Source organism: Melopsittacus undulatus, chromosome 6 (genome assembly GCF_012275295.1).
Source record: "Melopsittacus undulatus isolate bMelUnd1 chromosome 6, bMelUnd1.mat.Z, whole genome shotgun sequence".
NCBI classification, from domain to species: Eukaryota; Metazoa; Chordata; class Aves; order Psittaciformes; family Psittaculidae; genus Melopsittacus; species Melopsittacus undulatus.
This window is the reverse complement of record NC_047532.1, coordinates 36,048,075-36,062,540: the sequence shown is the minus strand read 5'-3', so window position 1 is coordinate 36,062,540 and position 14,466 is coordinate 36,048,075.

Genomic DNA, 14,466 nt, shown 5'->3' with positions numbered 1-14,466 from the left:
ATTAATGCATGATGAAGGATGCAACTGTCATGTACACTTACACATCACTCTCATGAATGGTATTTCCCAATTAGGCCATTTACTATTCCACAGAGCAGGAGAACAGGACCTGGAAAAGAACAGCATAGCCAAGAAGTAGCAAAACCCAAAACAAAATAATTCTCCAGGTGTCCTGGGTTCAGCTGTAGCAGTCATTTTTCTCCTTCTTAGTAGCTGGTGCAGTGCTGTGTTTTTGAACCCTGAACCCAGGACACCAGGTAAGCTGCATTAAAGTCAGTGGGGATGCAGCCTATTCCCAATAAAAGCCACCTTTGTGCAGCAAGCCTGTGCAGGCACATCACAGCATGCTATGTCCCTGTAGCCACTTTGTTCCTGGGGACTCATGAAGTTGCACCAGCCATTGCTGTCACAAGCCTCATTTATACACATCCCAGCTTCAGTGAAAGCTCTACAGATTTCTTTGCTAAAAGGAGACAAGAAGACATGCAGACTTTTGTGCATACATCGACCCCTAAAAATACCAGTGCTCTCATATGACTGAATTTATAAAACTGGCCAATACCTTCCCAAACTGGTTTGCTCCGTGATAAACAAACAGGACATCTACTGTACTTCTGCTTCAGTAATGGTACATATGTGCTGAAAAGAAACAAAATATACAGACTCACTTTTTGATATTCTGGCATGCAGCCCCACTGGCATACACCTCACCAAGTGGCTCAAGACAGTAAGACATGTAACTCCTGAATATGGAAGGTAGGCAGTCTATTAATGCAAAGTACACCAGGTAAAGTGACTGATACTAATTTGGATTCTGTGCTTTGCAGATTTTTCTTTCCATTGATAACTATTTAAGGCCTTTCTGCTGGGTTTTTTGTTGCTTTTTGTGAGTTTGTTTTCAGTAAATGCATCCAGGCAGAAGATAATAGGTAGTTTCAAGAAGTGAGCCAGCGAGTGCTTTGAAGAGCAGGCTGACAAATCCTCCAAACAGCTGATTCTTACAATCTGTTTGTACTCAAGACTACTTTTCTCCTTGGATACCTGCCACTATAAGCATGGCATTTAAAGCAAGCCAGCCTTGCTCCCATGCATTTCATTCTGAACACAGGAGAAAAATCTTTATTTCACCTTCCAATTAACTTGATTTGTGAATCCAAAACCAGAAATATTTTCATTTCCTATCAGGAGCAATATACAGTGCTCCATTAGTGTCAGATTACTGGACTGGTAGGGTTACCAGTTCATCTCCCACTCAGACTGTCTGTCGATCATCAGACCGAAGTGTTCATTTCCTGAGGAACACAGGTTTGTTACTGCCACAATTCTGCTGATGCCAACCTCTCAAAGGACAGAATTCTTGACAATGCACTGATTTAAGCCTCATTCATGCAAGGCAAACACAGATGCCTAATATAGCAGAATCATAGATTTTTGGGAATGAAAAAAGTTTGTCTCCATTTGCTAAAAGGAAGCATATGCTTTTACTTGCCAAGACATTTTCTGGTGCTTTGTGCAGCTTTATGTCAGCAGGGTCCCAGCCACCAGCACCACGCTCCTTTTTCCAGGCAATCCTTCCACAGTGCAGTGCACCCACCATGGATCTTTTCTGCAGATTTTCAGGCCTAGTGCTTTGTTTACTCTTTTTTTTTTTTCCCAACTCTACCTGTTATCATTCCACTCCCTGGCAAACAGCCAGCATAACTTCTCTCCTTCCCTGCTCTTCACAATCTCTTTGTTCTCTCAGAGCAGTATTACATTCCTACCGACTCAGCCAAATTAAATATTAACTCCTGGAAACGTTCCTCATTTCTCTCCCTCACTTATCTTCTGGGTGAGGCTCCCCTAAGCTCTGAAGTTCACCAGCACTGCAGTGCCCGTGATGCCAGTGGCACATCCTGAGCATTGCATGGCAACTCTTCTGCAAACAGCTTTCTCTGCTGGTATGGCATTTGTAGCTGTGTGCAGCCAGAAACACCCAAGCTCCCTCAGCTGCACTACACATCAGTATCTGACCCACTGCCCACCCCTCCAGCACAGGCCAGGTTTCTCTTTCCCAAGTACTGTGCTCGCAGCTCATCACCAGCCATCACAGCTGTAGTTTTTCCAAGCAGATTACCTGCTCACAGCCCTGTCTGCCTGAATCATAGAATCATAGAATAGTTAGGGTTGGAAAGGACCTTAAGATCATCTAGTTCCAACCCCCCTGCCACGGGGCAGGGACACCTCACACTAGACCATATCACCCAAGGCTTCATCCAGCCTGGCCTTGAACACTGCCAGGGATGGAGTATTCGTAACCTCCCTGGGCAACCCATTCCAGTACCTAACAGTACCCTAACAGTAAAGAATTTCTTCCTTATATCCAATCTAAACTTCCCCTGTTTAAGTTTCAACCCATTACCCCTTGTCCTATCACTACAGTCCCTAATGAATAGTCCCTCCCCAGCATCCCTGTAGGCCCCCTTCAGATACTGGAAGGCTGCTATGAGGTCTCCACGCAGTCTTCTCTTCTCCAGGCTGAATAGCCACAACTTTCTCAGCCTCTCTTCATATGGAAGGTGCTCCAGTCCCCATGATCATGCTCGTGGTCCTCCTCTGGACTTGTTCCAACAGTTCCATGTCCTTTGTATATTGAGGACACCAGAACTGCACACAATACTCCAAGTGAGGTCTCACAAGAGCAGAGTAGAGAATCACTTCTCCCTGCCCAGCTTGTGCTGGATTTGTGGGAGCGCTAGCAAGCTGCGTCATCTGATAGCACAATTAACTTTCCTGTCCCCATCCCTAATGATATTAAAGGTGATTTAACTTCACCTCACCCCTTTGACACAATAATGAGAAAATATTTATTAGTGACCTCCTTTAATAGTCTTTCATCCTGTCTGTAAATGCACTTGGAACTGTCTCTTCAACACCACTTTATAAGGCACATTATTAAATGGTCTATCAGTCTGTAAAGGTAATTTCACCACAACCCCTACCTGGCTATAACTTCCATCAAGAGACTTACTCTCTCTTGCCTCACATTTCTTCACTTACTTCAGGAAGGAGACCAGAACTGAATTTACTACAGAAGAAAATTCCTTTTCTCCTCCACAGTGGCATGCACAGCCCCCTGCATGCAGTAAGGCTTCTGGAAACAACTAAAACCACTGCTAATGTTTTCAAAAGTCACTAAGCCTTAACAAATTGAGACACATGTCATCCAGCTAGAAGTTTCATGTGGATTCTCCCCTTGTGCTTCTTAAGAATCAGAAGCTTATTTTGTGAGGTGTTATGTGCACACCAGACTGGTTTTCCAATTATACACATGAGTAAAGCAGAGGGTCATCAGTGTGCTATATGTGTAAGAGCTTTTCTTATTCTTCTAGTGCTGTATAGATGTATGTATCCATATCTGGTACATCAGGCCTGTGCCAGCGGTAACTCTCAAAGGTCTCCACAGCTGCAGCACACAGAAGAGCCATGACACCAATCACAGCCTGAGCAATCTGTGGGTATCCTGGTCTGACTTTACCAACCTCCTTCAGAGCCATCTGGAACCTCCAAGATTTTATGAAACCACAGAGCAGCCCATCTAAAGCAGCCACATATCTAGCAGCCTCTTAAGGCCAAGTCCTCACCTCACCCCACCCCACCCCATCAGCCATGAAAGCAGGAGGGAAGTCCCAAGCATCCACCAGCTCTGTGGGTGAGGAAGGCACTTCCAGACCTGCATCTCCTGCCATCCTCAGTGCAAGTCTTGTATAACCTTAAATTTCAGCTGCCCAGCTACAAGATCCATGAGAGGCATTGTCCCTTCTCTGTGCTTGCATCTCCTGTGTTTTGCTGTCCAGCTTCCGCAAATGTACAATTATTCTCTTAAACAAAACCTGAGAGGGCACATGCTTTTGATGTGCACTTATCCAGCCAAAGCTGTGCTGAAGCTACTCTGAAGGACAAATGTGGCTACAACACAGAGGCAGTGAGAACTTTTTGAAGTAATGTGTCATGCCAGCATTCAGTTAGAGGATTTCCTACCACTTACTACAGGTTTTGGCAAACCTCGTGAACAGACATTTTCATTTACCCTCTTTAACACCACTTGAATTCTATCCAGTTTTAAATCTTAATTCCAAAACCATCTATGGCAACCCCCAGAAAGTAAATTAGATCAGCAGAAATAACACTTACTTTCAAACTGGTATCAGATTCATAATAGTTTTAAATGTTTACTGGAATTAGAAATACTTGGTATTAGAAGCCAGCCAGAAGTAGAAGCATACCTTCATCTAGCAAAGAAATATCTTCAGAAAAAAGGGAAATTGTTGATTTTTTTTAAATATAGATGTCTCTTGATCTAGCTTTTTACATTTTATGACCCTGTATTGCCAGACAAGACATAGCTCCCTAAGCCTTAGTATAAACAATGCTTTTGATACTCACTGAACTCCTGTATGTCTAATGAAAAGAAGAAGCCCATCAAATATCACAGATACCTCTGTATCTTTCCATGACCAAACATCATTTCTTTGCGCCAAACTCATCCTTCCAATACCCTATATATTGGCCTTCACAGGCCAGATCTCAGCACTCTATAATTTCTAGCTGAGTACAAAGTATTAGACATGTACAATATTTCACAGTTGAAGGTCCTTAGGATTTGAACAAGTGGCCTTTCACCTAATGATAAAAACCTGATATTCTATCTTGGTAATGTTTCCCTCAACCTTATTTGCCTCCCTCCAAAGAGGCCACATGTCCAGTTCACATACTAGGAGCACACAAAAGCATTTATTACAACAGCAAAAAGCATTCCATAGCTACTTTAGTAAAAAAAAAAAAAAAAATATTTGGGAACTAGTACCAGTAACAAATCTCTTCCATAAGTTAATCTGCAGAACAGACATAGCAAATGACATCTGCCTTGCTCCCTTGGAGCATTCAGCTCTCCAGACCCTGCACCACACAACTGTATCAGGAGCCTGGTAAATCACAGAGGTTATTTTGGGGAATGCCCTGATGCTCTGCTGACTGACCTGCACTCAGGGACTCACTTAGGTTGGGCAAAGGCACTTTCTTTCCTAAGGAAAAACACTATTTATGCCAAAATATTATAACAATGCAGTAGCTTCAACTTCTTATTTGTCTGAAGTATTGCACTTGAAATGACTCCAGCTTGTTAGTTTGAAATGCAGTAGACTGAATGAAGCAGAGACCCTGCAGGAATTCAAATCCTGGACAAGAATTCTTCCCAAAACCCACAGTGCCCAATAACACAGAAATTTAGGAAAAAAGAAATACAAGTTTCCCTGCCTTTTGCCATGTGGCCAGCTGGAGATGCAGCATGGGGCAGGCTCCTGCCTGCACACCCACCCCACCACACACAGCCATCCCAGCAAGTGAGGTACACCTGTCTGCTGCATCTCCCCAGAATGTGCTGGAAAACCAGCAAATGCCTCCACATACATAGCATGTGGCTTCAAGGAAGGCATGGCCAAACCTTTCTGGTTTTGCTAGGCTTTTCATACCTGCACCAAATGATGCAATTTAGCAGAAGAGCAATCAGCTGAAGCAAATAAAGGATTGCACCTGAGGGACAAGTCTACTAACCTTTATCATTATTCTGTGAAACAGGCCAGATGCTGCTACTTCAGCAATTAAAGGACATTTTGAACTGCAGTTCAAGTAGGAGCATCATATCGTTTACCAGCCACACTTAGAAATTAAAAAAATATTCCTGGAAAGACTGTAACCAGCTACTTATTAGTTGCTTTTAACTAAAAATATGCATGCTGCTGTGCTAGCAGAAGAATAAACTCTGATCTGTGTGAAAACTCTGGGATTTTATCAAAATATTTGCTTTGCCAGAAGGTTTTATGTATTTGCAATCCAAAGCAACTGCATTTTCAAGATATTTTATCATAAAATTGCCAAGTTGCACAAGTACATGGCAAGTCTTCCTTTATACAGGATACAGCAAATTCAAGAATGAAGATGTTCTATAATTTTTTTCTGATATTTGTTACAGCAGCATCAGCTGATTAACATTAGCTCAGAGTGATGCTGGCTGGATTTACCACTGAATGTTGAGACCTATTAATATTACTGGCTCTCTTTAACACTCTGTAGCAGAAAGGCTCCAAAATAATACAGAGCTTTTCATGAACAGTAAAATAACAGACAGCCCTTCAGGTATAGCCACATTAATGGTGCTTACACAGATAGGAAGTCTATGGTGGAGGGGGAGCACAGTTCCCCTCCTGCTGACTAGGGAGATTAAACTACATTTCAAAGTCAAATTTCATTTTGGTATGAACATGGAGAGTTTGTTAGGGAGGTTAGCCTATGTGTACACTTAAATAATTACGTTATAATGAATGCACCAGACATGACTTTCAGTGCCCCATCTATTTTTAGCCAAATAAAGAGAATGTTGGTTTTTTTTAAAAATTGTTTTTGCATGGGAGTTTAAAGCTTGGGTGAGTGACCACAGTGCCCCAGCTCCTGCTGGGTGCCTTGTGATGGTGGCACAAACACTTTTGTACACCAGTATTTAGCTCCACACCCCTTCTGCCAGCTCTAGCAAAGCCAAAGGCTGTTTCACCCCTCTTGTAGGATGTCAGGCTGGTGCACAAGGAAAGAAATGCTGTTCCTCTCAAGGCTGGCTGCACAGTCCGGGCCCGGCGGACAGGCTGCTGTGGGTAGCAAGAAGATGCAGCATGCTGGCGTGTCAGGGCCTCGGCCATAAGCAGGGCAGTGTGCTGGGCAGGAGCTGCGGAGCACGGGAACAAAGCACCAATGGCTGCTCTGTGAAGGTGCTGCAGTCTGTCTGGGTGCTGCTGGAGATGCTGTTTCATAACTCACTCTGCAAACAGCAGAGTTCGGGCCACCAAATGCTCATCCTGTCTGAGCAAAGCAGAGTTGCTGGGAGAGGGAGCAAACACAGATCAGAAAGCTTGGGGACCACCAGAGGTTTCCCACAGCCAGTCCCAGCCATCTGCTTGGGTATAACCCTCCCTGTGAGGGCAGCTTGTGCTGCTTTGCACACTGAAGCGCGATCCCTGCAGTGCCAAAATGTGAGGGTTTGGGGAACTCTTATGTCAAAGCACAGCCATGAATACCCAAATGGGAAAAATACTTGTGAGTCAGTGTTTGGGGTTGCTGTTCCTGCGGGGAGGAAGGAAGGGCTCACCAAATGAGAGGACAGTAGGATATTGCGAGACTATAAACTTTTAAAAGGGGGGGGGGGGGGGGGGGGGGGGGGGAAGAAAAAAGGAAAAAAAAAAAAGGAAGAAAAAGAGACAAATTTATATCCAGTCCAGAAATCCCAAAGATCATTTTACATACTCAGGGAAAATGCAATAGCACACTCATCTATCCCTAAATGAGCAAGACAAAGAGCTGACAAAATCAGGGGGAAATGCCATTGTTTCATTAACATAAGAATACTAAAATCAAGAAACAGGGCCTCAAAGGTACATATCACTACCACTATCAGTCCTTGGGATTTTCAGATTTTGGACATATTTAGTAACAGGAAGTAATCTGAATCAAGGTCTGCCTGCCACCTCATCCCCCAAATCCATCCATCCAATGGAGCCTGCACATCAGGATTTCAGTCATTGTGGGGCTCACCATCAGCTTTGGGGAGCTTCAAGGGCTGTCTGGTATTTTAGAGGAGCCATGGATGTGCCACTCCCACACCACACAAGAGGGATGGATCCCAAACACACCATTCAGCTAAAGCAGCCACCAGGATTGTGCAATGCCTGAGAATAGAATCAGTGCTAGCATCCTGCCCACTAGGGCACACAGCATCCCTCACCTTGCATACACTCCAAGTGGCAGAACATCCCCGCCATGCTGTGCCTGCACTTCTCCCTCGGGACAGAGAGCCAACAAGGACTGCAGGTGATAACAGATCTAACAAGAGAGTTTCAGAAAACCCCAGCTACAGACATTTCTATAAACTCAACATTATAGTGGTTTCCATTAAAAAAAAAAAAAGAAAATTAGTCATGAAGCTGTGGTCAAAAAGGTACATACTGCTTTTGCAGATTAGCTCTGGCCTTCCCAAGGCTTCTTACCTTGACATGTGATATCAAAATGGGAAACAGGGTGAACTAAAGGGGACTTCCCACCCCAGCAGCAACATGAAATAGCACCACCCCAGCCACAGTAGCTGAGACTACTCTACTGGCTGCTAAGCCCTGGCATGTCACAAGGCTTTAGTAATGGCTCAGAAAGCAGAGGAATTCCTACATTCCCAGTTTTCAGGCCTGGTACATTTTTGTCTTTCAAAAATTAATTATGAGAGTCCTTGAAAACATTTCTGTAATAATGGTGGGTTTTTTATTAATAATATTGTTGGGAATACATTAAGATTAATAATACTCTTAGATATCCTAAATGAATGCAGTGGCCTTATTTAAGCAGTGTTCAAATCAAAGAACATTTTGCCCAAGGAATTTTTTCCTTCTAGCAGTTTACCAAGTGACTGATATAGTATCATCCTCACCATATATATATGACTTGTCAATCCCCAAATCTATATTAAAACTACTAGAATCTCCAATATTTAGGAAGAGGGCTTCATGCTCTTTGACAATGACTGATGCAGCACAGTCAGAAAAGCTTTGGTTTTTGTTCCATGGATATAGTCATTATGGCAAAACCCTGATGTGCAGAATCTCACAATAAATACATTTATTAAAGTAATGAAAAATCTGCTTATTGCAAAACATTGTGTGCAAGCTACAGAAAGCTGCACAAAGATGCAGGGGAATTTGTTGCCTGCGTTACTGCAGATAGTAATAGAATTATTCTCCAGTTACTTGTAATTAGAAGTTACAAACCCTTGCCATAGTGATTATGTCCCTAAATGACAGTTAAAGCTCTTACATGTTGAACATCAGTTTGCGTTGCAGAAGAATGAATTTACTGTTCCTGTAGTTCAGATGGTCCGTCTGCACCAATTAAACATATTGCCAGGGTATAGCATTTGTTCTCAGCAGCTCTTCACAGAGCCTGCCCCCACAAAAGGGGTGGTGAGTGTGACAAGAATTAGCAGCCTGGCTTTGGAGGTCTTTCAGATTAAAATGAAAAAACTACATTAAAGCTGATGTTTTTTCATAGCAATAGTAGACGGCAACAGCCCTTATACAAATATGCTACAGCATGTTAAAAGTGAGGAAAAGATAGGAAGGAGGAAAGAAAAAGAGCTAATTCTGTATCTGAAGAGCACAGCAGTGGATCACAAGAGCTCTGGAAGAGGCTGTAGCCATAGTTTCATTTTGAGATTATCAGTTTTAGGGCTGCCTGTTTTAGGACTGTATGTTTTTCCCAGCTGCATTTCTCAGCTAACAAGAGCATCCCCAGGGACGCTGTGCCCAGCCAGCACAGTATCCCGTAGCCACGGCTTGCAGGCAAACATGGCAGCATGCTGCTCCAGCCCCAGCAAAGAATGTTCTTATAAACAACATTAATGCAAACAGCACACACTGCACTCCATCTTCTGCACTTACAATCATCTAGAGAGAGGAGAAAAAGAAAAAACATCACACCCCCCCAAATAAACAAAAACCCCCACAACAAAAAAAGTCATTCAGCCTATAGGAACACACCGTAAGGGCTCCCAAAGTGAAGGGGAGAAGTTGAACCATGAGGACAGCAGCAGCACATAGGAAGGGATAACTTCCTGCTGGAGGGTGTGAGAAACGGGTAAAACCAGGGGTTTGCCATAAGACCCCATGGAGGGGCCAGCAGCCATGCATATCCCTGCAGCCCCTCAGGCAGTACCACTGAAGGCCACCATGAGCAGGTACATGCAGTGCTTCTGCTTTACAGCTCACAGAAAAAAAAAAAGGGGTGCTGTGGCTTAAACCAAATATTTAGATGTTATTTGAGCTTGCTATTACAGGTTTGAAGTGAAGCACTACAGCATTACAATGGGAGCTACACCCCTTGTCTCAGTAATGCTAGGGCTCAGCTGCAGCTCTGACTCCCAGTGCAAAAATTACATCAAAGTCTGATGTTTGTAGAAAATTTCTCAGTCACTGCTGATTGCAAAGTCCAAGGTATTCTGGTTCACAGATTACTATTGCCTCACCATTCAGGACCTCCCTGTCTCTTCAGTAAACCATAGTCCTCAGTTATTTTAAAAAATACTGCTGATTTCCACACATCTAGTTGAGACCTACATTCAAACACATCCTTTGCTATGAAACACCCTCCAAAGCAGCATTTTTGTAGCACATATTTTCACAGTCTGATGAATTAACCAACACAGATATAGTATTTGGGGGTTGGTGTTAGGTTCACAACATCTCAAGAGGGTTGGTGTTAGGTTTACAACATCTCAAGAGGCCTCGTGCTTCTTTATAACAACTTCCCCTCCCAAGAGCCCTCATTCATACACACCCAGAGCCATACTTTGGTGCCCAAATTTAAAGTTATCAGATCAAGAAATGGGAAGACAACAAAATTATGTCTTCTGTCTTCCTCTCACCTAGGATTCAAGTCTGGCCATGTCAGAAAAACCCCAACAGTTTCAGGGATTTTTCTTAGCCACTCAAAAACTCTTTTTTCTTAGCTACTCAAAAACTAGAAACATGTTGATGTACCTACCACTTAACCAACACATAATGACAAGCACAAACCCCAGCAGACAGACAGGAAATGCGCCATTCATCTCACTAACACAATCCCAAAAGTTTCCTAATCTGTTTTTCCGTGACACAACTGTTCATAGAAACAGCCACTCTGCTCATGAAGTGTAGAGGCTCATGACTGTATTCTGGAAAGGGTTGCTTCAACCACAGCCTTTCCACAGACTGCCATCCCATTTAAATAAAAATAGAACAGCGTTCACCCAGTACAGTTCAAGCTGATGCAATCATTACAAGCTATGGGCATAACAGGGCATAGGGCAATACCTCTAGAGCCTTGGGTTAATGATTAGCTTATTCCATAAACATAAGCTAGATTTTCTAACTCAATATTTGAAGTTGTGCTCTTTATATTTAAGTAGGAAGCATAAAAATAATATTTCAGGTAAATGAAAATTAGGTCTGTATTTTATTTATTTTAGTGAAAAAGTTGCCAGCTTTTGGCAGGTACACAGATCTTCACAACCAGTAAGGCTCTTGCTTCGCTTGCACCCATGGCTTTTGTGTTAACTATTAAACTGTCTTTATTTGGAGCCTACAAGTTTTCTCACTTTTACCCTTCCAGTCCTCTCCCCCATCCCATTGGGGATTAGTTGCCAACTGGGGTTAAACCCCCAGCACAGAGCTACAGCAGTGCTTCGGCCATTCGCTAGCCAAATTGCTACTGAGTGTGGAGCACAGTGCTGGAGGTGATAACTGCAGACACTGCTAATGAAAGAAGCAGGAAAAAAAAATAAAATAAAAGGTAAAAAAAAAAGGTCAAATTCAGCAGCTGCTTTTAAAGATCACAAACTGAAAAATCAGACTTGGTAAATGCCACTTCTGGGATTAACTAAAATTAACTTTGGGGAACATGCTATGGACAACCAAGATGGCCAGCAGTGGAAATGCCCCAGTATATATACAGAGCTGTCATTTTAAACATGCAAGTAACAATAAACTGAAAATTCACAGACCATAGTGTGGGGTTTACCTCTTGTTGTCTTTACCTTTAAACCTCTCCCACTGCAAAGAACTTTGCTATTTGCAAATGGACACAAATATCCCTGGTATCATTGCTCTCATGTCACCAATCTCCGTTAAACAATCTCAGGAGAGAGCACCTCTGTTTGTTACAGTGCTGTTATAGCTGCAAAAAGAAGGCGTAAAAAGTAAATTTCATTATTAATCACATCTCATTTTAATGTCTGAGGTTAAGTCTGAGTTGCTCCAGAAGAGGTGAAGCAGGCACTGAACACGATCAGTGCCTAGATCCCCACCACCATCCTTGTGCTGGCACCAAAGATCTGCCCTGCCTTGTGCTTCCTCCACTGCTGAGAGAGCTGGTCTGATGCAAGATTCGTATCAGCAGGTAGTTTTGTGACAGTAAGAAATTCAGGAGGTGCAGAATGCACACATTTCTTATTACCTTATTTAAATAAATTTGTATTTTCCAGATTTTTACAACACTTTTTCAACTTTCTCCTTTAAAAAAATATGTCATTCCATTCAATTTCTGATAAGGGTATTGAAAAATCTTACTGAATAAAAATGCACCAAATCTTCACTCTATTGTATTTTACTGTGTTGTGGTACTGTCTGTACAGAGCAGCATGTCAGGGGTGAAAAGACAGCTGTGGATAGCTGGCTCCTGTGGATAGATGCTCCTTTCAAGGGTCACCAGATGTCACACTCCTAATTCCAAAATATTTGTAGTGAGGTACTGCTTAATTAATAGCCTTCAGCTGGTTGAAGCAAAGGAATGAATATGGGTAAAGAATAGGGGGAAATCACAAACACAGTACATTCCCTGCACATGAATGGAGTCCAGCTTCTGAATACTGTATTTTCAACCAAGTTGTCTTTTTGCTGTTCCAGGCTGGTTTGCCTCATTTATGGCAGACTGCACCCCTATAAGCAACAGCACATACATAGTACTCTCCAGGGAGTTCTGAATCATGTGGGCATCATTACTTGTACCTTACATTTTAGAAATGGATATGAAGAAAAAATATGAAAGACATAATTACAGAAAGACAAAAAATAAGTAATGCAGATCCAGACAGTATGTCCATTAAAACAGATTTACAGGTCACCTGTAAAAGGCATAAAGCAGAAAACTTTTTTAAAAGATTCAAGTCCAGCACAAGGAATTATCATAGAATCATAGAATGGTTCAGGTTGGAAAGGCTCTTAAGATCATCTAGTTCCATCCCCCCTGCCATGGGTAGAGACGCCTCACACTAGACGATGTAACTCAAAGCTCTGTCCATCCTGACCCTGAACACTGCCAGGGATGAAGCAGTGCACTAAACTCCACAGCAATAGAACTTTCTGGCAGACTTTGTATGTTTTCAGAGTTAAATTGAAGTACTTCATTGTAAGAAATACCTGTTGAAAGAGTTATGTTCAAGTATATCAGTACATTATACAAGAGGTTGAATTGTGATGATATGCAGCAGCTTTCATAAAAGAGCTGATTTCTCAGATGTAATTCAAAATAGAAAAAGTAGCTAAGAGGAAGCATTTAAGTCTGTTTATTTTGATCTTTGCCCTGTGTTAGGCAATACTGAGTGTTATACAGAACAGTCCAAAAACCATTTTGAGAAGTATGCAAGCTTATTCTTCCTTACATAGGCAATACGTCTTGAAAGGCTACTTTCATAAATATAACAAAAGTCACACAATTTCTTGGAACCTCACATATTTTACAGTAAGCAGAGGGACTGTTAATGAGAACAGGATAATTATAACTAAACTTTAATTCCTCTCTATTTATTTTAGTAACAAGGTCAATTCTGATGTTATCTCTTCCCTTGCCTAGTTGTACCAAGTACTATGCCCAAAGGTACTGCAGTCAGGAGAAAACAAGGGCTGTATTAACTTCTCATAGTAATTGGAAAATTAATTTCTGGCCAAAATCACTCTAGGAGATAAAAATCAAAACCAAGGAGCACGCATTTGCCCGCCAAACTCCAACTCCATGCATATGATGAAGAAGAAGATGAAATCTGTGCAACTAAGGCAAAGACAAGGACTGGGACAGGCACGCAGGGGTCACAGTGCTCATCCAGAAACCAAAGAAAACCTGAATTCAAAGTGATTCTATGGAAATAAAGTCATCTAAAATGTCTCATGACTCTTCTCCAAGTGAAACAAACCAAGCAGCAGGAAGCACCCCATCAACAATCCAACATCTGAAGCAGACTCTCCCATCAGACACCCTTTTTGCTGCTCTAGCAGCCTTGCCCTCTTCACACCAATGCCAGACCTGGCCAGGGCACAGGTCCTGCATCTCTCATGGGACAGAGCCTGCCCTGGGCTCAGGCTCTCACAGAGGCAATGCCAGCAGCAGTGAGACGAAGGTTTCTGGCCATCACCACACCTGGCTTTTCAGGGTCTACAATGGAATAAGCAGTGAGCCATCTTCACAGCCCAGATGTCAAATTAAGGTTTAGGATGAGATCTGCTGGCATGGAGCAGATAAACTCTAATGAAATACTCTATCACAATAGACAACACTGACCGGTGGAAAGAAGCACGTGTCCGCATTATTTAAGTTACACCATTGAAAACTTGGCTCGAGTACACAGAATTAAAACCCCCCAGAAAAGCACCTGCCCTCCCCCTGGCCCCACTGATCTGCTGCATGCTCTGAACTGGGTGGGCGACTACTACTCTCCACAGGATTTATTTCCAAAAGAGCAGGGCACTCCTCCAGGCAGCTGCCAGGAACAGACATTGCCTGCAGGGCAAACGTTTAGCACATCGTTCTCCCAGATGGCCTGAAGACCATGTTTCATGGAGTATTATCATATTGAAACAGGGAAATTCAGTA